Source organism: Equus caballus, chromosome 5 (genome assembly GCF_041296265.1).
Source record: "Equus caballus isolate H_3958 breed thoroughbred chromosome 5, TB-T2T, whole genome shotgun sequence".
NCBI lineage: Eukaryota > Metazoa > Chordata > Mammalia > Perissodactyla > Equidae > Equus > Equus caballus.
Genome location: NC_091688.1, coordinates 63,599,833 through 63,621,122, shown reverse-complemented (window position 1 = coordinate 63,621,122; position 21,290 = coordinate 63,599,833). Strand labels below are relative to the sequence as shown.

At 42.5% G+C, this 21,290-nt stretch overlaps 2 long non-coding RNA genes across 3 annotated transcripts in view; one reads left to right on the top strand and one right to left on the bottom strand.

Annotated features, from left to right (window-relative positions):
- Positions 1 to 3,823, bottom strand: part of LOC111773563 (uncharacterized) — a 116,520-nt gene extending 112,697 nt beyond the window's left edge. For both annotated transcript variants that reach the window (XR_011439302.1, XR_011439303.1), the window contains exon 1: positions 3,607 to 3,823. This is a non-coding gene — a long non-coding RNA (uncharacterized lncRNA). The remainder of the gene's footprint in view (positions 1 to 3,606) is intronic.
- On the top strand, positions 3,682 to 14,982 carry LOC111773562 (uncharacterized). Its single transcript, XR_011439304.1, has 4 exons — positions 3,682 to 3,816; positions 4,013 to 4,080; positions 12,199 to 12,278; positions 14,295 to 14,982. It is a non-coding gene; the product is annotated as an uncharacterized lncRNA (long non-coding RNA).
- Positions 14,983 to 21,290: the final 6,308 nt, after the last annotated feature.

The window sequence follows — 21,290 nt, the reverse complement described above, 5'->3', positions numbered from 1 at the left end:
CAGATACAAAAGAGGACATACTGCATGATTCCTTTTATAGAAAATGCAAACTAGGGGCTGGCCCTGTGGTCGAGTGGTTTAGTTCGCGCGCTCCGCTGCAGGCAGCCCAGTGTTTCGTTGGTTCAAATCCTGGGCGCGGATATGACACTGCTCATCAAACCACGCTGAAGCGGCGTCCCACATGCCACAACCAGAAGGACCCACAATGAAGAATATACAACTATGTACTGGGGGGCTTTGGGGAGAAAAAGGAAAAAAAAGAAAAGAAAATGCAAACTAGCCTGCTAATGACAGAAGGCAGTTCAGTGGTCGTTGGGGGCCAGGGCAGAGAGAGAGATGGGCAGCAAAGGGGCATAAGGAATCTTTTGGGGATGATGTAAATGTTCTGTATCTTGATTGTGGTGGTGGTTTCACAAGTGTATACAATTTTCAAAACTCGTTGCATTTTGCATTTCAGTGGATGTGGTTTAACTGTACGTAAATTATTTCCCAATAAAGTTGATAAGGAAAAAATAGATCCATGTGGCACAAAATTTAAAAGGTACAAAAGGTACAAACTAAGACTTCCCCACCTCAAAGCAACCACTGTTGTCAATTTCCTGTGTATCTTTCTAGAGATATTTTTACTTAACATAAATTGAAGGTCTTTACACATCAGTAGATAAAAAATCTCCCCTTTGCTTTTTTAATAGCTGCATAATTATCCCTTTGTGGCTATACCACAATTTACTGAATAATTTTCTAATTGATGGATGTTAGATTATTTCCAATCTTTTTACAAAGAAAACAACAGTGAGTTTAAACTGCTGGGCTAAAGAGTACACGAATTTTTTTATTTTTAAGGATATTGCTAAATTATCCTCCATATCAATACATATTTCTACCAGCAATGAGAGTGCCTATTTTTTCCAGTCTTGCTGGCACAGCATGTCATCAGACTGTTCAACTTGATAGGCAAAAAAATATATATCATAATCTTATTTTGTGTTTCTTTTATTATGGGTGAAATTGAGCATCTTTTCACATTTTTCAAGAGTTAGTTACAGTTGCTTTTACAGTTACTTTTTTTGAGAAGTGTTTACTCATATCTGCCTACTTTTCTATAGGCTTGTTGATCTTTTCCGTATTGTCTTCTAATAGTTCTTTATACATGGACTTGGCTCTGATTCCCTAGGAAACAGAGGCTGAGGTCAAGCGGCCAAGCTCATGCTTTACTGGGGGAGTGCAATCTCAGGACAGCAAGAGAGCAGGGGAAACGGAAGTGAGACCAAAGAGGAGGGAAAACAAATACAAGGTGGGACATTATGGAGCTGGCCACAGCTTCATGAGGAAACACAGACAATCACTCAGTTACATGAATGTCAGGGTGGGGGATGGTGGGAACGGGGAGGAGAGAATTTCATCTGTCACTTGCCTCCTATCTGCAGTCTCTCGTGGTCAACATTTGCCCCACAGGACATTAATGGCCCTGCACTTCTGGGTGCATCACCCAGCTGGCAGGGAGGCCAAATCCCGTGTCCTGTGGTATAGTGTTTCATCTGAGTCCAGAAGAGGGGAAAGTCACGTCATCCAGATCTGGGCACCGATGCAACTGTGGCCCCAGCCCAGCCTTTCCCTGGTGGAGGTCAAGCTGGGCAGAATTGTTGGGGACAAGGCAACAAGGGCGGTGGCCACTGAGGCCGCTCGGGGCACTCCACTTAGCAAGCAACTGTGGTCCAGGAGTGGCAACTGGGAATTGGAGGGAATATGTATACATGTATATGTACATATGCATATTATATAATATATAATTTATAATTTTATGTATGAATATAGATAATTTATAATTTATTTAATCAGTTCTTCAGTTTTTAATTTGACTTTGACTATTTATGGTGATTTTCTTTTGCCGTGCATACATGTTTGATTTTTATGTGACTGAATTTACCAATGCTTTCAATTATGGCTTCAGCCCTTTCCTGCTCTGAGATTATGAAAAAGAAAAAAAAACCTCCCATTTTTCCTTCTGGCGCTTCTAGGATTTCATTTTTCAAAGTTTCAACATCTCTAATTCGTCTTGATTTTATTTTGGTGTAAAGGCGTGTAGTATGGATCCAATTTTATTTTTTTCCAAATGGCCACACAATTGTCCCTAATATAAAAGGACATCTTTATCATATATTAAATTTTCTTTTTTTGAAGACTTTTTATTGAACTTGCTTTCACCAACTGGGTCTGAGATTCACTAGGTCTAAGAAATGATTTGTGGGAGGAGAGTCATGCAGTCGCGGAGCTGGACTTTGTCCTGCACTGTGTCCTCTCTAGAAAGAGCAACAGTGAGCAAATAGCAGGCAGTTAAAACATAATCGATACTGCACTTATAATACTGAGGTCAAAGTTTCATCTCCTTCATTTCACCAAGATGTTCCTAGTTATGGAGACATCATACCATGTTAACATATTGTAGTTTGAATTATAGCTTCTTCCCCTGGAGAGTGTCATAAAATACAAACGTAGTTTTAGATGTGCTACTTTTACTTGGCATGGCCTGTGAGATATCCTCAAAGGTGTTTAAAGTGCCAAAAGACCAGTAAGACAAAGATAAATAGGAAAAAGAAAAAAGTACATTTAGAAGAAACTGAATCTCTGAAACAACCCTTGGCCTACAGCTAACCATTTCCTTGTGCACCCCAATACAATTTTAATGACATTGAGTTATTTCTGATCTGTCCCTCCTGGCTAGACTGTAAGCTCCTTAGAGGCGCAGACTGGATGGAGAACTACCTATGTTTAATCCTAGGGCTTAACCTAAAGCCTGAAACAGTACTATGTTTCTTAAAATGTGTTTCTGGAATGAATGAAATAAGAGCAGGATAATGAATCAACTCAAATCACCTCCTTTGAAAGTTTTTCTCTCATCATCATTGCTCCCTTCAACCCCACCTGGACTTTGGGGTCCCACTGTGCCCTTTTATTTAATCACAGACTTCCCCACTTAGCCGTTTGTGTGTCTGTCTTCCCCATGAGAGTGTGAACTCTTTAAAGACGAGGACTGTCTTAATCAATTTTATATCCCTAGCACCTAGTAAATACTCAATAAACATTTGCGGAGTGAATGAATGAATGTATGGTCTGTAGGCAGACTGTTAGAAAAGGTCTGAAAGTTGTTTCTATTCCTATTTTATCCCTTTTCTGAATGACCCAAGAGCTGAGAATCTTCTGTGAATAAAATCTAGATTAGAGACCTGTCAAGAACATAGATAGTGAGTTAAGCCGGGCTAACGTCTTGAGGAAAGTTACAAGGCTACATATACCCATTTTCCATCAACCTGTGCTTATCGCTCCTACTGTCTTAGCATTTTAAACAACTGACTTTGTGCTGGACCAAATGGACTGCTTTGGGTGTAGGGAGTTAGTCCTTAGGAAAAAAAATCTCCACCTTTACCCATGCATTAGCAGCAACAAGCTACCAGTGGTTTTAGGAAAGCCGCCTTTTAGGGGACCGCCCTGGGCTTGGCTTATCACGTGAACAGACAGTTTTTATTGGTTTGCATTTCCTCAGGACACATCAGATGTTTGCCTTCGCATACCATACATTCTCAAAGCATGCAGGACATGGAGACTCACCCCAGGCGCAGCTGTCGCAAAGCTTCATCCGGCTACAGCTTCTTTGACCCTTCTCTATTACACAGGCTCATCATGGTCAAAGACTTCTCTCCCGCATCACGGAACTTAGAACTTGATTCTGAATTCCCACTCTTTGTTTGCCATTGTGGCACAAGCCTTCTCTCCACTAGCCCGATGGTCTTCAATGTGCTCTGACCCCCACAGTCCCCAGTAAGTTGTAGAGCACTTGGTAGGTACTCAATAAATATGCCCTGAACTGAGAGGTTCACTGAACGAGAGGAGTTGAGCAATATCACCTCTTGGCATCAGTTCTATGTGGCATCAGTATTTGGGAGAGGTTGAGGGGGTTGTGGAGCAAAGGTGACTTCTTTAAACTTCTTTGTTTGTATATATGTCTCTCCCACAGAGAGTCCTGCTGAAAATAAATACAACCTGCCCTGTGTGTCTCCACCACAAGAGGAGCAGGCGGCAGGGGTAAGAACTGGCTTCTCTGGGGGACCTTCTCCAAAGGACACCATTTATTTACTCAGCAAATATTTACTGAGCAAAATGGGAGGAGGCAGTGCATTCCAGGGAGAGAGAACAGTTTGAAAGAAGCTAAAGAAGAACGAAAAATGGGCATGTATGGAGTCCAGTGAGTAGTGAAATTCAGGAGATAAAATCTGGAAGAGAGGAGAAAATCAATCAAGAAGAGCTTGAATGCTTGGCAAAGGAATTTGGGCATATTTCAACAGGCAAGGAGGAGCCAAAGAAAGATTTTGAGCAAGAGATGGACACAATCAAAATAGCTCATTAGGAAAAATAATTTGACAGTAGTGTCTAAAATGGACTGTGATAAAGAATAATCATATCATGCAGCCAGCAATGATTGAGTACTTACTATGCACCCAACACCATGCCAAGCCCTTTATGCACATTGTTTCATTCAATAAAAGCAATACATAATGCATTCAAGACTCAGTGCCTAGCACATGGTGTTTTCCAATCCTTGCAATCATCCTATGAGTTCAATATTATTATTATCTCACTTTTACAGATATTGCTTGAGGAGCGAAGAGGTTAAATATGTATACACAAGGTCAAAAAGTAATAAGTAGCTGAGCCAGGATTTAAACTCAGGTTGGTCTGACTCCAAAACTGACTCTCAAGGAAGGGAGATGTTAGGAAGCAATTGCAAAAGTCCTGACAAGGGGGCCGACCCCGTGGCCAAGTGGTTAAGTTCTCGTGCTCCGCTTTGATGGCCTGGGGTTTCGCTGGTTCAGATCCTGGGCACGGACATGGCACTGCTCATCAGGCCACGTTGAGGCAGTGTCCCACGTGCTACAACTAGAAGGACCTGCAACTAAGATATACAACAATGTACTGGGGGGATTTGGGGAGATAAAGCAGAAAAAACAAAAGATTGGCAACTGGTGCCAGGTGTTAGCTCAGGTGCCAATCTTTACCAAAAAAAAAGTGCTGACGAGTGATGATGAACTGGAGGAGAGGCAGGAGAGAAGGAAAAGAGAAAATGGATGTACAACTAAATTTGGATACCCAGCAGACATGACATAACAATTGATTGATAGACTAGTAGAGAGAGAGAATGGTCAAAGATGGCCCAAGTTCTGGAGCATGGTTGGCCAACAGAAAGATGGCACAATAATGAAAATCAAGAACATAAGAGGTAAAGTAAGCAAAGGGATTCAAAATATGTTGAGTTTGATGTGCTGATAGTATTAACAAGTAGAGATATCTTGCAAGCATTTGGGAAAATCACCTTATTCCTTATACTCTCTTCCTCATTTATAACTTCTCATTCTTTTCTTTTTTAAAAATTATTTAAAATTTTTTTATTGTGACAAAATATATATAACATAAAATTCACCTTGTAAACATTTTCAGAGTCTTTTATTTTTAAAATTAACATAAAGTTGACTTCTGGTTTCTGGTTCAGCATGTACAGAGTTTGGAAGTCATCACTAACTAACAAGTAAAAAGCTGAACAAACTGAAAAATTAACAACTCTTCTTAGATCTATCCAAGAAGTGAGGTCACAGGGCAAACCACCACCCCCTAAATTGGAGAGACAGACAGGCAGATACAGAGAATCACAACTTACCAGAACAGAAACCTTCATGGGAACCAGTATTGGGGTAGTAAAACCTAAACTGTAATTAACGAATTACTGGAGGCTCAGTGTGGACAAATCCAAAAGTTAAAAATTTCAGGGAGACTTGTCATGGAGGATCCTCATATTTTTGCAAGTTTTAGCTCTAAGGGCTCTCTCAGGTTCTCATAGAGAATATCAGAGAAAAATCCCCTGATGCTTCTGGCAGGGGAAGGGGGAAAGTGACTATTTTGAAATAGGCCAGAGCGTTCTGTTCTGCTCAACAGGGCCTGACCTCAAGAGAAACCATTTTTCCAGAGCCTAACATATTGTGGTTTTATCAGAGCTTAATGAAATTGAGGGAAGGGAAATATCCAACTCTAGCCATCCTGTTCCATCTAAGAGGAGAGAAAACTAAGAAGCACATGTGAAGTTCACAGTCCAGGGGTACAGACTCACCAACAGACTTGGACTTACTCATAGGAATACAGAATGCTTACCCTCTCCCCACATCTTACCACCACATCACTAAAGGCCTATTTATCATAGTTCCTTTCACCCAGTACATCATGTTTGGCTTTCAACAAAAAAATTACAAGGCATACTAAAAAGCAAAAATCACAGTTGCAAGAGACAAAGAAAACATCAGAACCAGATTCAGATAAGGCAGGGATGTTGGGGTTATCAGACCAGGAGTTTAAAATAACTATGATTAATATGCTAAGAGTTCTAATGGAAAAAGTAGACAGCACAAAAGAACAGATAGGTAATGTAAGCAGAGAGATAGAAGGTCCAAGAAAGATTCAAAAAGAAATGCTAGAGATAAAAAACACAATATTAGAAATAAAGAATGCCTTTGATGGGCTCATTAGTAGAGTGAATATGGCTGAGGAAAGAATCTTTGAGCTTGAGGATATGAAAGTAACTTCCAAAACTGAAAATCAAAGAGAAAAAAGACTGAAAAAAGTGGAAAAGAATATCCAAGAACTGTGGGACAACTGCAGAAAGGGTAACTTTTGTATAATGGGAATACCAGAAGAAGAAAAAGAGAAGAGAATGGAAGAAATATTTGAAGTAATCATGGCTGAGAACTTTCCCCAAATTAATGTCAGATGTCAAACCACAGATCCAGAAAGCTCAAAAAATACTGAGTAGGACAAATACTCAAAAATCTACACCTAAGCATATCATATTTAAACTACATAAAATCAAAGATAAAGAAAAAATCTTGAAAGAAGCCAGAGGAACAAAACACTCTGCCTAGAGTAGAAGAAAGATAAGAATTAATTTGACTTCTCAGAAACCATACAAGCAAGAAGACAGTAGAGTGAAATAATCAATTTTTGAGAGGAAAAAAGCCACCAATCTAGAATTCTGTACCTTGTGAAATTATCCTTCAAAAGTGAAGGAGAAATAAAGACCTTCTCAGACAAACACAAATTGAGGGAATTTGTTGCTAGTAGATCTGACTTGCAAGAAATGTTGAAAGAAGTTCTTTGAAGAGCAGCAAAATGAGAGATCAGAAACTCAGATCTACATAAAGGAAGGAAGAGCATCAAAAAAGGAATAAGTGGAGGTAAAATTAAAACTTTCATTTTTCTGTCTCTTCAATAAATGGTGTTGGCAAAACTGGACAGCCACATGTAAAAGAAAGAAAGTAGACCATTCTCTTACACCATACACAAAAATTAAATTCAAAATAGATTAAAGACTTGAAGCTAAGACCTGAAACCGTGAAACTTCTAGAAGAAAACATAGGCAGTCCGCTCTCTGACATTGTTCTTAGCAGCATATTTTCAAGTAGCATATCTGACCGGGAAAGGGAAACAATAGAAAAAATAAACAAATGGGACTACATCAAACTAAAAATCTTCTGCACAGTAAAGGAAACCATCAACAAAACTAAAAGACAACATAACAATTGGGAGAAGATATTTGCAAACTATATATCTCAATAGGGGCTAATATCCAAAATATACGAAGAACTCATACACATACATTTCAACAACAAAAAAGCTAACAACCCAATTAAAAAATGGGCAAAAGATCTGAACAGATAGTTCTCCAAAGAAGATACATAGATGGCAAACGGGCACATGAAATGATGTTCAACATCATTAACTATCAGGGAAATGCAAATCAAAACTATGAGATATCATATCATCTCATTCCCGTCAGAATGGCTATAATTAACAAGACAGGAAACAACAATCGTTGGAGAGGATGTGGAGGGGAGGGAACTCTCATACACTGCTGGTAGGAGTGCAAACTAGTGCAGCCACTATGGAAAACAGTATGGAGATTCCTAAAAAAATTAAGAATAGAACAGAACTACCATCCAATCCAGCTATTCCAGTGCTGGATATTTATCCAAAGAACATGAAAACACAAATGCATAAAGATACATGCACCCCTATGTTCATTGCAGCATTATTCACAATAGCCAAGACTTGGAAGCAACCTAGGTGCCCATCAAGGGACGAATGGATAAAGAAGATGTGGTATATATACACAATGGAATACTACTCAGCCATAAGAAATTATGACATCCAACCATTTGTGACAACATGGATGGACCTTTAGGGTATTATGCTAAGTGAAATAAGTCAGAGGGAGAAAGTCAAATATTATGATCTAACTCATAAGTAGAAGATAACAACAACAACAAACAAACACAGAGAGAGAGATTGGATTGGTGGTTACTCAAGGGGAAGGAGGGAGGGAGGAGCGCAAAAGGGGTGATTAGGCACATGTGTGTGGTGTTGGATTGTAACAAGTCTTTGGGTGGTGAAATCTACACAGAAATTGAAATATAATGATGTACATGTGAAATTCATATAATGTGATAAACCAGTCTTACTGCAATAAAAAGTAAATAAATAAAATTTTAAAAAACACTTTAGTTTTTCTTATTCTTACTTGATCTAAAAGATAACAGTTCAGGGCTGGCCTGGTGGTGCAGTGGTTGAGTTTGTGTGTTCCACTTTGGCGGCCTGGGGTTTGTGGGTTCAGATCCCGGGCACAGACCTACACACTGCTTATCAACCCACGCTGTGGCAGCATCCCACATACAAAATAGAGGAAGAGTGACACAGACATTAGCTCAGTGACAATTTTCCCCGAGCAAAAAGAGGAAGGTTGGCAACAGATGTTAGCTCAGGGCCAATCTTCCTCACCAAAAAAAGAAAAAGATAACAGTTTGCTTGGAGGGAAGAATTAGGAATATTTTGTTATTATAAGATGCTTACACTATTCCTGTAGCGGTATAGTGTTATTTGAAAAGGGACTTGGATTAGTTGTAAATGTATATTGCAAACTCTAGGACAATCACTAAAAAAAGCAAAAAAGGAAGTGTAATTGATGTGCTAAGAAAGGAGAGAAAATTGAATCATAACAAAATACTCAGCTGAAACTACAAAATCCAGAAAATAGTGGAAGGCAAAAATAGGAACAAAAAACAAGGATAACAAATAAAAAATAGTAAAAATATGGTACATATTAATCCAACTATATCAATAAGCACTTTAAATGTCAATGACCTACTATATCAACTAAAAGACAGAGATTGTCAGAGTGGATCAAAAAATATTACCCAATTAGGGGCCAGCCTGGTGGCACAGCGGTTAAGTTCACATGTTCCAAACGGCCCGGGGTCCACCAGTTCAGATCCTGGGTGTAGACCTAGCACCACTTGTCAAGCCATGCTGTGGTAGGCGTCCCACATATAAAGTAGAGGAAGATGGGCACGCATGTTAGCTCAGGGCCAGTCTTCCTCAGCAAAAAGAGGAGGATTGGCAGCAGATGTTAGCTCAGGGCTAATTTTCCTCAAAAAGAAAAAATCATAATACCCAATTATACATTGTCTACAAGAAATCCACTTTAAATATAATATAGATTATATATAAATATATACATGAGTAAAAGTAAAAGGGTGGAGGGGCTGGCCCCCGGCAGAGTGGTTAAGTTCATGCACTCTGCTTCAGTGGCCCAGGGTTTCACCAGTTCAGATTATGGGCGCGGACATGGCACCACTCATCAGGCCATGCTGAGGTAGCGTCCCACATGCCACAACTAGAAGGATCCACAACTGAAATATACAACTATGTACTGGGAGGATCTGGGGAGAAAAAGCAGGGAAAAAAAAAAAGTAAAAGGATGGGAAAAGATATGCCATGTTAACACTAGCCAAAAGAGAGTGGGAACAAGTTCTTGCACTCAGCATAATGCCTTTGAGGTTCATCCAAGTTGTTCCATGCATCAATAGTTTGTTCCTTTTTAATCCATTGTATGTATTTACCACAGGTTTTTTTTATCCATTTACTCATTGAAGGACATTTGTATTGTTTCAATTTTTGGCAATTATAAATAAAGCTGTTATAAATATTCCTGTACAGGTTTTTATGCGGACATAAATTTTCATTTCTCTAGGGTAACTAGCTATGGGTGCAATTGCTGGGTTGTATGGTCATTTATGTCTCATTTTATAAGAAATTTGTCCAGTTGTCTTCCAGGGTGGCTGTACCATTTTGCATTCCTCCCAGCAATGTATTGGAACAATGTTCTAACATGTGAAAGCACCCTCGTCAGCACTTGGTGAGTGTTTTTATTTTCACAATTCTAACATGTGTCATGTTATCTCATTGAGGTTTTAATATGAATTTTCCTAATGGCTAATGATGTTGAACCTCCTTTCATGTGTTTATTTGCTTTGTTTATCCTCTTTAGCAAAATGTTTAAGTCTCTTGCTCATTTTTTGATTGGATTATTTGCTTTCTTACTGTCAAGTTTTGAGTTCTTTATATACTCTTGATACAAATCCTTTGTTAGGCACATGATTTGTGAATACTTCCTCCCAGTCTGTAGCTTATGTTTTCATTCTTCTTAATTGTTTCTTCACAGCCAAAGTTTTTGCTTGTGATGAAGTCCTATGTCTCCATATTTTTCTTTAATGGGTCATTCTTTTCTTGTCATGTCTTAGAAGTCTTTGCCGAATTCCAGGTCATGAAGATTTTCTCTCATGTTTTCTTCCAAAACTTTTGTAGTTTTATGTTTTACATTTAAATTACACAGATTAAACATCTATTCAGAATTAATTTTTGTATAAGCGTGAGTTTGTTTTTCTGCATATGGATGCCTCACTGTTCCAACATAATTTGTTGAAAAAGCTATCCTTTGGTGAATTGTCTTTGCCCCTTTGTAAAACATCAATTGGCCATATTTGTGTGTATCCATTTCTAGCTTCTCCATTCTGCTTCACAGATCTATATATCTCTCCTGTTTCCCATACCACACTCTTTTGATTACCGCAGCTTTGTGGTAAATCAGGCAGTGATTTAAAATCGGGTAGTGTGATTCTTCCAACTTTGTTCTTCTTTCTCAAATTCCTTTTAGCTATTCTAGTTCCTTTGCTTTTCTGTATAAATTTTAGAATAAGCTTGTCTATATCCACCAAAAATCTGCTGAGGTTTTGATTGGAATTAGTTAAATTTATTTATCAAGTCAGAGAGAATCAAATCTATCGTCTACTGAGTCTTCCAGTCCCTGAACATGGTATGTCTCTCCATTAATTCAGGTCCTCTTTGATTTCTTTCATCAGTGTTTTGTAGTTTTGAGCATACAGAACCTGTGTGTATTTTAGGAGATTTATATCTAAATATTTGATTTTTTTAAGCTATTGTAAATAGTATTGGTGTTTTGAATTTTGGTTTCCAATTTTATTGCCAGTGTATAGACATATGATTAATTTTTCTGTATTGACCTTAGATTCTGCAGCCTTGCAAAACTCACTTACTAGTCTTAGATGATTTTTCCTGTGTGTATGTGAACTCTTTGGGGTTCTCTGTGCATAAGGATAGTTTTATTTCTTCCTTTATGATCGATGTGCCTCTTATTTTAAAAAAATCATAAATGGATGGTGAATTTTGTCAAATGCTTTTCATGCATCAATTGTTATAACTATAACCATGTTGTTTTTTCTTTAAACGGTAAATATAGGAATTACATTGATTAATTTTCAAATAATGAATAAGCCCTGTGTTCCTTGGATAAACCCCACTTGGACATTGTGTATTATTCTTTTTTATTATATTGTTGGATTTGATTTTCTAATATTCTGTTGAGGATTTTTGAGTCTATGTTCATGAGAGATATTTTTTTTTAATTTTCTTTTCTTGTGATGTCTTTTTCTGGTTTGAGTATAGTGATATCCTATTAATGGACCAATACTTTATTTTAAAAAGGATAGAACCTGATAAACGACAAGCATTCTGCAAACATCCCATAGAAATCACCTCCTAGATTCTGAGCCAGTGACATTTGCTGAGTTGTGAGTTGAATATAATTTCTTTTATGTTTTGCTTCTGAATCCAAAATACAGATGGTAGTCATGTTGGCTGCAGCAATAACTAACTTCGGTAATCTCACTATCTTATTGCCAATTATTAAAACTAGTCTTCCTTGCTGCCACATTTTCAGTAATTGATGCAACATGCATTTTCCTACAGCTGCACTATCAACCGGATCTCTTTGTTTTCTTCTTCTGTTTTGAATCCACACCTAAAATGGGACAAAATCTACCAGCCAGGTGAGCCAAGGCCTCTGTGCAGTTCACAACTATGTAGATTTCTAGGGGACATCGGGCATTTCTGCCTCCTTCTCCTCCAGAATGATGCAAATAGTTCAGATAACCCCAGGCCTCTAGACAAGCATGGCATTTGGCTGAACAGATTGCCTATCTGGGGCCCACGGTCATTCAAGTAAAGGCCAGGCTGGGTCATCAATGTGAAAGTAGACAAGGGGAGAACGTTCCACCAGGCAGCCCCTCTCTAAGCGATGGGAGGAATAGATGAGAAGTCAGCTATTCATTTGTTTCGTTTCATTTTCAAGAAGATAATTTTTAATTTATTCTTAAGTGTTAAATTGATATAGTCTTAATGTGAAGGGATGTCTATGAAATGGGGTGGGAAATTAAATAATAAATACATTAAAATAGTTAAAATTCATGTAGTGCTTTTTATATGTCAGACACTGCTCTAAGCTCTTTACATATATGAACTCATTTATTGTGACAAAACCCTCGATAAAGGAGGTATTGTTATCTCGATTTTCCCTGGTAACTGTCACAAGAGGGGTTGCAGAACAATATGGATAGTCTTATTTGTGCAATAAAAAAAAATCCACATATGAAAATACAAAAAATCTGATGTGGGGGTATGGCGCCTCACTCTAAGCCTGGAGTGTGGGAGTGCATGGGGAAAGAGGATTTTCTGTTTTGTTGCACATACATCTGTTTGTTTAGATTTTTTTAACACGTATGCATTAATTTTATTAAAATTAAACTTTTCTTCAAATTATTCACCAAAAAAAGGTAATATACACTCGTAGAATTTTTAGAAAATGAGAACAAGTACAAATGAGAAAATGAAAATGACCTGTAATCTCACCACGGAGAGGAAAGGAGCATTTTGGTGTTTACCTTTTCAATTCTTTTCTATTTGTATAAATATATAATTTTATGTTTATCAAAAAATTGTTTCACACTTGTGCGATAATAAAAAATATATGTTGATCTCTGCTCCTGCTTCCTGACACCCGGCTCCTGAAACCCTTGTAATATCCTGGGGGATAGGAGTGTCTTTTGTTCCAATGAGGCGACTCTTGGTGGGCTCCTGGATGAGGGCTGGTCACCATGAAGACCAAGCCATGATTAGAAGCTTGGAATTTTCAGCCCCACACCCCATTCTCTTGAGAAGGGAGGAGGGCTGAAAATGGAGTTAATGATGGATTATGCCTATGTGATGAGCCTCCACAAAACCCCAAAAGAACGGGATTCGGAGAGCTTTCATGTCAGTGAGCACATGGAGGGGGTGGGAGAATAGAGTGTAGGGAGGGGGCAGGGAAGCTCTGCGTCCCTTCCCACACACCTCAACCTGTGCATCTCTTCCATCTGGATGTTCATCTGTATTCTTTCCCATATCCTTTGATAAACTGGTAGATGTAAGTAAATGTTTCCCTGAGCTCTGTGAGCTGCTTTAGCAAATTAATTGAAGCCAATGAGGGGGTCATTGGAATCTCTGATCTGTGGCCAGTTGGTCAGAAGCACAGGTGATAGCCTGGGCTTGCGACTGGCAGCTGAAGCGGAAGGCGGGGGCAGTTGTGTGGGACTGAACCCTTAACCTGTGGGTTCGGACACTGTCTCCAGGTAGATAGTGAAGGAATTGGGTTGCATTGTGGGACATGTAGCTGGTGTCACAGAGAATTGCTTGGTGTGGGAAGAAACCTCTACACATTTGGTGACCAGAACTGAAGTGTTCTATGGACAAGTAAAGGAGACATACAGGAGAGAAACACTGTAGGGAAGAACTGGGGTTTTCCCTATACACAGGTGGGAAAACTGAGTTCTTCCACATATAACACTGTAATGTTGTCTTAAAAGCTGCTTTTTTAAGTTAGCAATTTTATCATGAACATCTTTCCATGTCATTAAACATTCTTCTGCCTGGTTGCACGGTATTGCCATATTTTGGGTCGCCTACTGCTGAAATCTTCTTTTGCTATTGGAAGTGGAACAGGGCAATTAATTGAACATTTTATGTTACAGAATAACCTGATTGAGAAATCAGCCATAACTGGTTTTCTTGGCTGTAGACTCTTCAGGAAAGAATGTGAAGTATTTTTCCCACATCCTCCCAGGAGGGCCACCAGGGGCTCCAGTCCTGGAGGTCGAGGAGCATTGGAGCTGGTTCTGCAGTTGGGGAGTGGGAGTAGCCTTACCTGTCGGACAGTGACTTCCAGTATCTGAGAAGAGGGTGGGAGATCATGAGCGTCCACAAGTGGCAGAAGTTGAGATCCAAATGGAACACACACACCCTCCCACCTCCCAGGATGGCAAAACCTGGTACAGAGATGGCTGTAAGGAGGAGGCTGGAAGAAAGACCACTAAGTGGCCAGTTATTGGGCAAAGCCACTGTGAGTGGGCAGCTCACCAGCCTGCCTGGAGAAGCAGTGCCCACAGACAGGAAGCACCAGCATTCAGCAAGGAGCACAAGGAGCAACTGTAACTGTGGCCATCTCTACTGAATAAGGACCAGCTGCCCCAGTTCTACAAGATCGAGTCCTTTGCTTGTTTGGGAGATTTTTTGTGCCTTTTGTTTTTGTAAAATCCAACGTTCCGAGGGAAGAAGCCCTAATAATGACATTAAATTTCTCACTAACTGTGGATGGGACTTGGGACCAGATTTAAATAAACTTGGACAAATAAAGAACATTGGCATTTTGTTTCCCATCAAGTGTCTTGGAGCTATTCATTCCTCACTTACATGTGACACCATGAGGGACATTCATGTGGCTAAATCTTTGTGTCATCCTTGAACACTGGCTGTTCATTTCAAATGCCTTCTTGGCCCCCTAAGTGGGGGACAAGGTCTGCTGGGTCAGTCACCTCTGTGGATTAAGCTCCTTGGATTAAGGGACCAGCACTGAGCCAAGAGAGATAAAGGTGGGAAACCTGGTTGTAGTCCTTGCTCTATCACTAATGTGCTTTATAACTTTGAGCAAGTTTCTTCACTTCTCCGTACCTCCGTTTTCTGGTCTGTAAACTTTTTTTCTTTTTTTGAGGAAGATTAGCCTTGAGCTAACTACTGCCAATCCTCCTCTTTTTGCTGAGGAAGACTAGCCCTGAGCTAACATCCATGCCCATCTTCCTCTACTTTATATGTGGGACGCCTACCACAGCATGACTTTTGCCAAGTGGTGCCATGTCCGCACCCGGGATCCAAACTGGTGAACCCCAGGCTGCCAAGAAACGGAACGTGTGAACTTAACCGCTGTGCCACCGGGCGGGCCCCTGGTCTGTAAATTTCTACGAACCAGCAGGTCTTTGCCCCTTGAGAGCCCTTGGCCTATAGGAAGTCTAGACAAACTCACTGGTAAATTGAGTGACATATCTAAGGAAACCATAAGCAGCTCAATATTCTCCCATGTGCTCCAGTCAGACCAGGTTGCAGGCCATGTTCCAAATACTCTAAGTTTCACATCTCCGTAGTTTCGCTCTTGCTCTTCCCCTAGAATGAGTGTCCCTGATTTCTGCCTGTTGAAATCCTACTCATCCTTTAAGGTTCAACAAAAATGACTCTCATCTGCGAGGCTGCCCCACTACTTCCACAGGAAGCCGTCTTTCTTTTTCTTCTACAGGCATCTTATGGCTTTGACTACAGTTATCAGGGTACATTTTGCAAGCTCCCCAAGGGCAAGGGCTGGGCCTCATTCATTCTGCGTCCCCCACAGGACCCAGCCCAGGATGCTACATGTTATGGTGCAGCCAAATGTCTGTGGAACTAAAATCTGGACCTGGACCTACGTTTGGATGAAGTTTCAGGCTATTTCAGGCCCCGGAATGGGCGGGGTGATAAGGGGAATGCTGGCGCTGGGAGATCAAAGTCCTGGGCGCAACGCAGCCTGGGCTTCACTGACTGGAAGGGCCTCTCTGCTCCCTCCTCTCCCCACACCCACGCCTCCTCACCGCCCCTCAGGAGCAAGGAAACACTGTGTACTAGGTGCTCTCCTCCCTCAGATCCTTGGGACCTTTAGAACTCTCACCATACCCACTCCTTCTTTGGGTCCCTGTAAAAAGGACAAAGGCCTGAGCAGGTCTGCAGGAAATGGTTGGAAGGGCTGTGGGGAGAGGCCAACGTCCAAGCCCCTGGTCTCTGGCTTGGTCCCACTCTTGCTCTTGGTCTAAACATTGTGTTGACCCCTTGTCCCAGCTCTGTTTGGAGTGTGGAAGTGGCATGAGCTCATCCTAGAGGCTGAGGAGTCTTTGCTCACTGCTGCAGAATGGGACAAATGCTGAGGGTGGGGATGAGGGAGGTTAACTCTTTTCCTGGAGAAGAGGCCAGGCTTGCACTGGGTAAGTGGAGCCTTCAACCCTCTAAAGCTGCCCAGGCAGAACCCCTTTGCACCATGGAGCAGAAGGGAGGTTTTCAAGATCCAGACAGACAGGTGTGAGGGGCAGCCTTGGGAATCCAGGTGGACTACAGGGAGGACCAGGAGGGTGAAATGGTTAATGGTTTGTTGAAAAACAGGGAGAGTCACTCCTCCAGGGGCCCAGCTGGCTGCAAAGCCAGGAGCAGAGGCTCCAAGAGTGATGCAATGGGGCCCGCCCTGTACACCAGAGAGGGTGAGGAAGGCAGGCTCCCACCCAGCAGCAGCCTCCACACAACCGACAGCTGACCGTTCTCTCTCTTCCAGCTCCAACAAACCAGCCTCAGGGCAGGGCCTTTGAGGCAAAGGGGGCAAGACCCCAGCCACTTGAGATTTGGGCAGTTGCAGTTTCTGCCTGTCCTACTCCATCCAGCCCCAGTGCCTTCCAGCCAAGGAAAATGCTCTGCTAGCCTCCAACAGGGTATCTAATTGGCCTGGCCAACCTCATGTCTCTCCCAGTTCCAGGACTGTTTCCCATCCTAGGGGCAGAAGGCAGGCAGGAAGTGGAGAGCAATGCAGTGCCTGATCCTGGCAAACTGGCACCTCCACCTCCCAGCCCACTCTCCATTGTCTTCAGACAAGATATGTACCAGGGAGATAGTATTCCAGAAACTTCTAAAAGACTCAGGGCAACTCCAAGAGTGGGTAAGTTGATCTGAACTCTGGAGACGGACTGCGTCCTCCTCCCCACTCTGGGTCTGGCACAGTCTCAGGGGCAGGGAGAGTATGCCATTTACTTCTAAGAAGGACTTTGCAGCATGGGGCACATGGAGAGAGTAAGGAGGATGGCCCCTCTCTGAGAAGGTATTTAGGGGCTCAGATTTTGCGATGAAGTCTTGCTAGGGACGCTAAGCTCCATGAGGACAGGAACTGTGTCCACCTTGTTGACTGCAGGTTCCCTGGCACCTAGCACTGCTCCTGACACAAAGCCCGTGCTCAGTAAATAACTGACCAGCAGAGACCTGGGCCGGGGGTGAAGTCCAAGGCTAGTTTCACAATTTCTGGAGTCTTGCTTTTTTGATAAACTCCTCACCACACACACACACACACACACACACACACACACAGACGCAGAAAAGTACACAAAGTAGCACAAAGAATCATCCAAACAGCTTCCTTGAACATTGTTTACAATTACTAGAAGCCTTCTCAGCCTTAACTTTTATAGGCTGCAGCTTTGGAAACTGAAGAAAGATCCATCAGGATCTCTGGTCCAACCCAGAAAAAAGCATTTGAGAAAGTTTTGAGGGGCTGCTGGACACACAGTAGCCAGACCCTGAGGCTAGGCTGGGTCAGGAAAGCGGCACTTGCTCAGGGCTGGGGCAGTTCCAGTCCCCCTTGTGAAGGAAGTACAACCCCAGCGTAAACAAGTACTCAGTACCAGCAATGACAATCTTTTCCTGCAGCAAGCAGGTTTCTGCTAACGCTCATCTTTCTGGGAAGCAGGGCACAAAGAGAATTCCACATTCTCGACAAAAATTCCCTTCCCCTCCAGATTTTTAGCCTGGATCCACATCTCAGTAACTCACATTCGCACAATACTTGTAACTTATTCAAACTCTTTTATATTTATTATTTTGTTGGATTGGATCATCACAAGCCCCCGCTGAAGAGCTATCATTCTGTTTTGCATGAGGAAACAGAGGCCCAGAAAGGTCCAGGATGCCAGCAGCCAAGTTGGTAGCAGAGTCAAGACTTGAGGTCGCATCTCTGTCGGCCCTGATGCCCAGCTTCCCTCCACGCCACACAGCCTCCCCATGAGTCAGCCATCACGAGTTCCAGGCACCGGAGCTCACATCCCCTTACAGCAGAAAGGTACTGTCTCCCAGGCCCTGTTTACAGCCAGACAATTGGCCCCACTACTAACATTTTTGCTCCTTCTCTCTGGCGGGACCTGGTATTGTGACCCACCCTTGTCTGTTTTGCTGGAAAGCTGTTCCACTCTGACTCCTACCCACAACAGACTCTCTGTTTATATTACACTGTTAGAAACAACTTAAATGCCCAACAATAGGAAAATGGTTAAACAAACTCCTAGGGCAATATGATGGAACCCTTGGAAACACTGACAATGACAAGCATGTAAATGATGTCTGTATGTGGTCTCTGCTTTCAAAATACTGTAATTTATCAAAGCAGAAAACAAAATAACATGTACCTACTGATCACAGGTATGTAAAAGTGAGCTTTGGCAAACTGATTAAAACCTGAAGTGAATTTACAGAGATTAAAGAGATTTTTATCATCGCCAGTTTTTTCCCTATAAAGATTATGTTCAAAACAATAATAAATAGTAAAATGATAATAAATATGATCATAATAAGCAGAGGAAGAGGCAGAGAAGGAGGAGTCTTTCTTGGAACCCAGGGACTGCCTATCTTCTCAAAAGGGCTGGAATTGAAGAACGGGGAGGGAAGGAGGCTGGAAGTGGGGAATGAGGGAGTTCAGTGCGAAGTAGGAGCCAGGCCCGCCTGGGGAGCCAGCCCCCAGAGCTGCAGAGGTGCAGCTGGGAGCCTGGCCCCAGGAGTCCCTCGGGGCCAACAGGGCAGATTAGCAATCTGGAGTCGCACTCCATGGACAGCCTTCACATCAATTACAATGTCAATGGTGCCTCCCAGAGTTGTGCAACATGGTGGTTCATGGGACACAAAGAAGATGGACATAGGGCCACTGAGCTGTTCACCTGTTTCCATACTTCTATTGTCATCTGAGATCTCTTGTAATTTTTCTGCACCTTTCATTTCAAAGGGCTAAAGTGGGGCCTGGCCTAGAAGAAGTGAAAGGCCTACAGGAGAGACCAGCCTTGTTCTGGTGGGGTGTCAGACGGGCAGGGTACAGATGGTGTGAAAGGCACCAACCTCGGCTCCCCTGGGACGCGAGGACAGCACACTCCACAGACATATCAAACTCAATTTATGTCTTAAACTGACTCCTTATCTCAGCAACCCCTCCACGCAGGCCTGCTTCTCCTCCTGTGTTCCCCATCTCTGTGTATGTCATCACTACCTACCCACATCTGGCTCTGGCTTCAGCTCTCACTCTGCCCTACTTTGCACCCTATGCCCCACCCGCACTGAACTATTTACAGTTCCCATAATATGCCAAGTTCTTTCATTGCCCTGCCTTTTCTCATGCTATTCCTTCAGCCTGGAATCCCTTCCCTACCTTGTCTAGCTGTTTATCTGTCAAGCGTCAGCTCAAGCAGCCTCTCCCTCTACGAAGCCATTCCTGCTCATCTCCTCATCCCTATCCCAGCCCCTCATCTGTCCCCAGGTAGAGATCAGTACTTCATTTGCCTCTGTCGTCCCAATGTCTAGCTGGACAGCATTCAATGTATATTTTATGAAAAAAAAAAAGAATGAAAGTTGAGGGTAAATTTTAGGGTGGACAGAAGAGTGAATTTGATTAACAAGACTAAGCCCACGTGTGGTACCCCAGTGGCACCATGTTTCTGGTAACAGCATTTCCCAATTCATCTTTACTCCTAGGCTATTCCTTTCTCGAGCAGGGTCCCCTCTGGTCTCTGGGCCCTTTGGGGACTTCCCCTGACCGCACACAACAGGTGCACCTATCCTTGGGTCCCTGCTCTTCTCAAACACTGGCCCCTGATGGCTTCTCTTGTCTGTGTGTGGATTGTGCTTTCAGGGGAGTGAGCCCTGAATTACCCACCTGACTCAGCTCAGAGGCGTTGAGTCTGGTAGGTGGGTGAGTGGGCTGAAGACAGGTCATTTCTTGACATCCGTGAGAGGGAACGCCTCAGCTGGGGGATGTGGGGTCATCTAGGAGAGGTGGGGGCAGCGTGCAATGGTTCTCACCAATGTTATGTCATCACACTCTCTGGCAAGCTCTCTGGTGAGCTCTTTGATCTCCAGCCACACATGGAGGGGGCGATGGCAGCCACCCATGTCCTCTGCAGCAGGCTGGTTTCCAGAAATGCCCTTGGCCTTGTCCTGACATGAACCACGTAGGCCAGCTGCCTTTCCACCAGAGCGGGGAGTGCTGCCCCTTCAGCCTTCCAGTCTACGCACCTCAACTCCCCTAGGTCAGCCTCCTCAGCCTCCCCTTGGGCCAGGCACTCAGGTAAGTGGAGTCAGATCTGCTGGTCTTTCTTGGTTCAAGCTGCGAAGGTACTGCTTCCTCTAACCTGGCCCTGTCTTCACCATCCCCAGCAGCAGCAACAGCCAATCCTGTAAGCTTGGTGTTAGGGAAAACCTGTTGCTTTGGTTCAGGAGGAGCAAAAAAGAGGCTAAACTTCAGTCTCCAGGAACCTCACAATCTGAATACGAATATGCACAGCACAACTGGGGGTCGGAGAACAAAGCTCTCAAACGGTGGAATTTATTTATTTATTTTTTTGGTGAGGAAGATTGGCCCTGAGCTAACATCTGTTGCCAATCATCTTCTTTTTGCTTGAGGAAGATTGTCACTGAGCTAACATCTATGCCAGTCTTCCTCCATTTTGTATGTGAGATGCTGCCACAGCATGGCTTGATGAGCAGTGTGTGGGTCCATGCCCAGGATCTGAACCCACGAACCTCGAGCCACTGAAGCAGAGCACATGAACTTAACCACTATGCCACAAGGCTGGCCCCTAAACAATGGAAATTTTAAACAT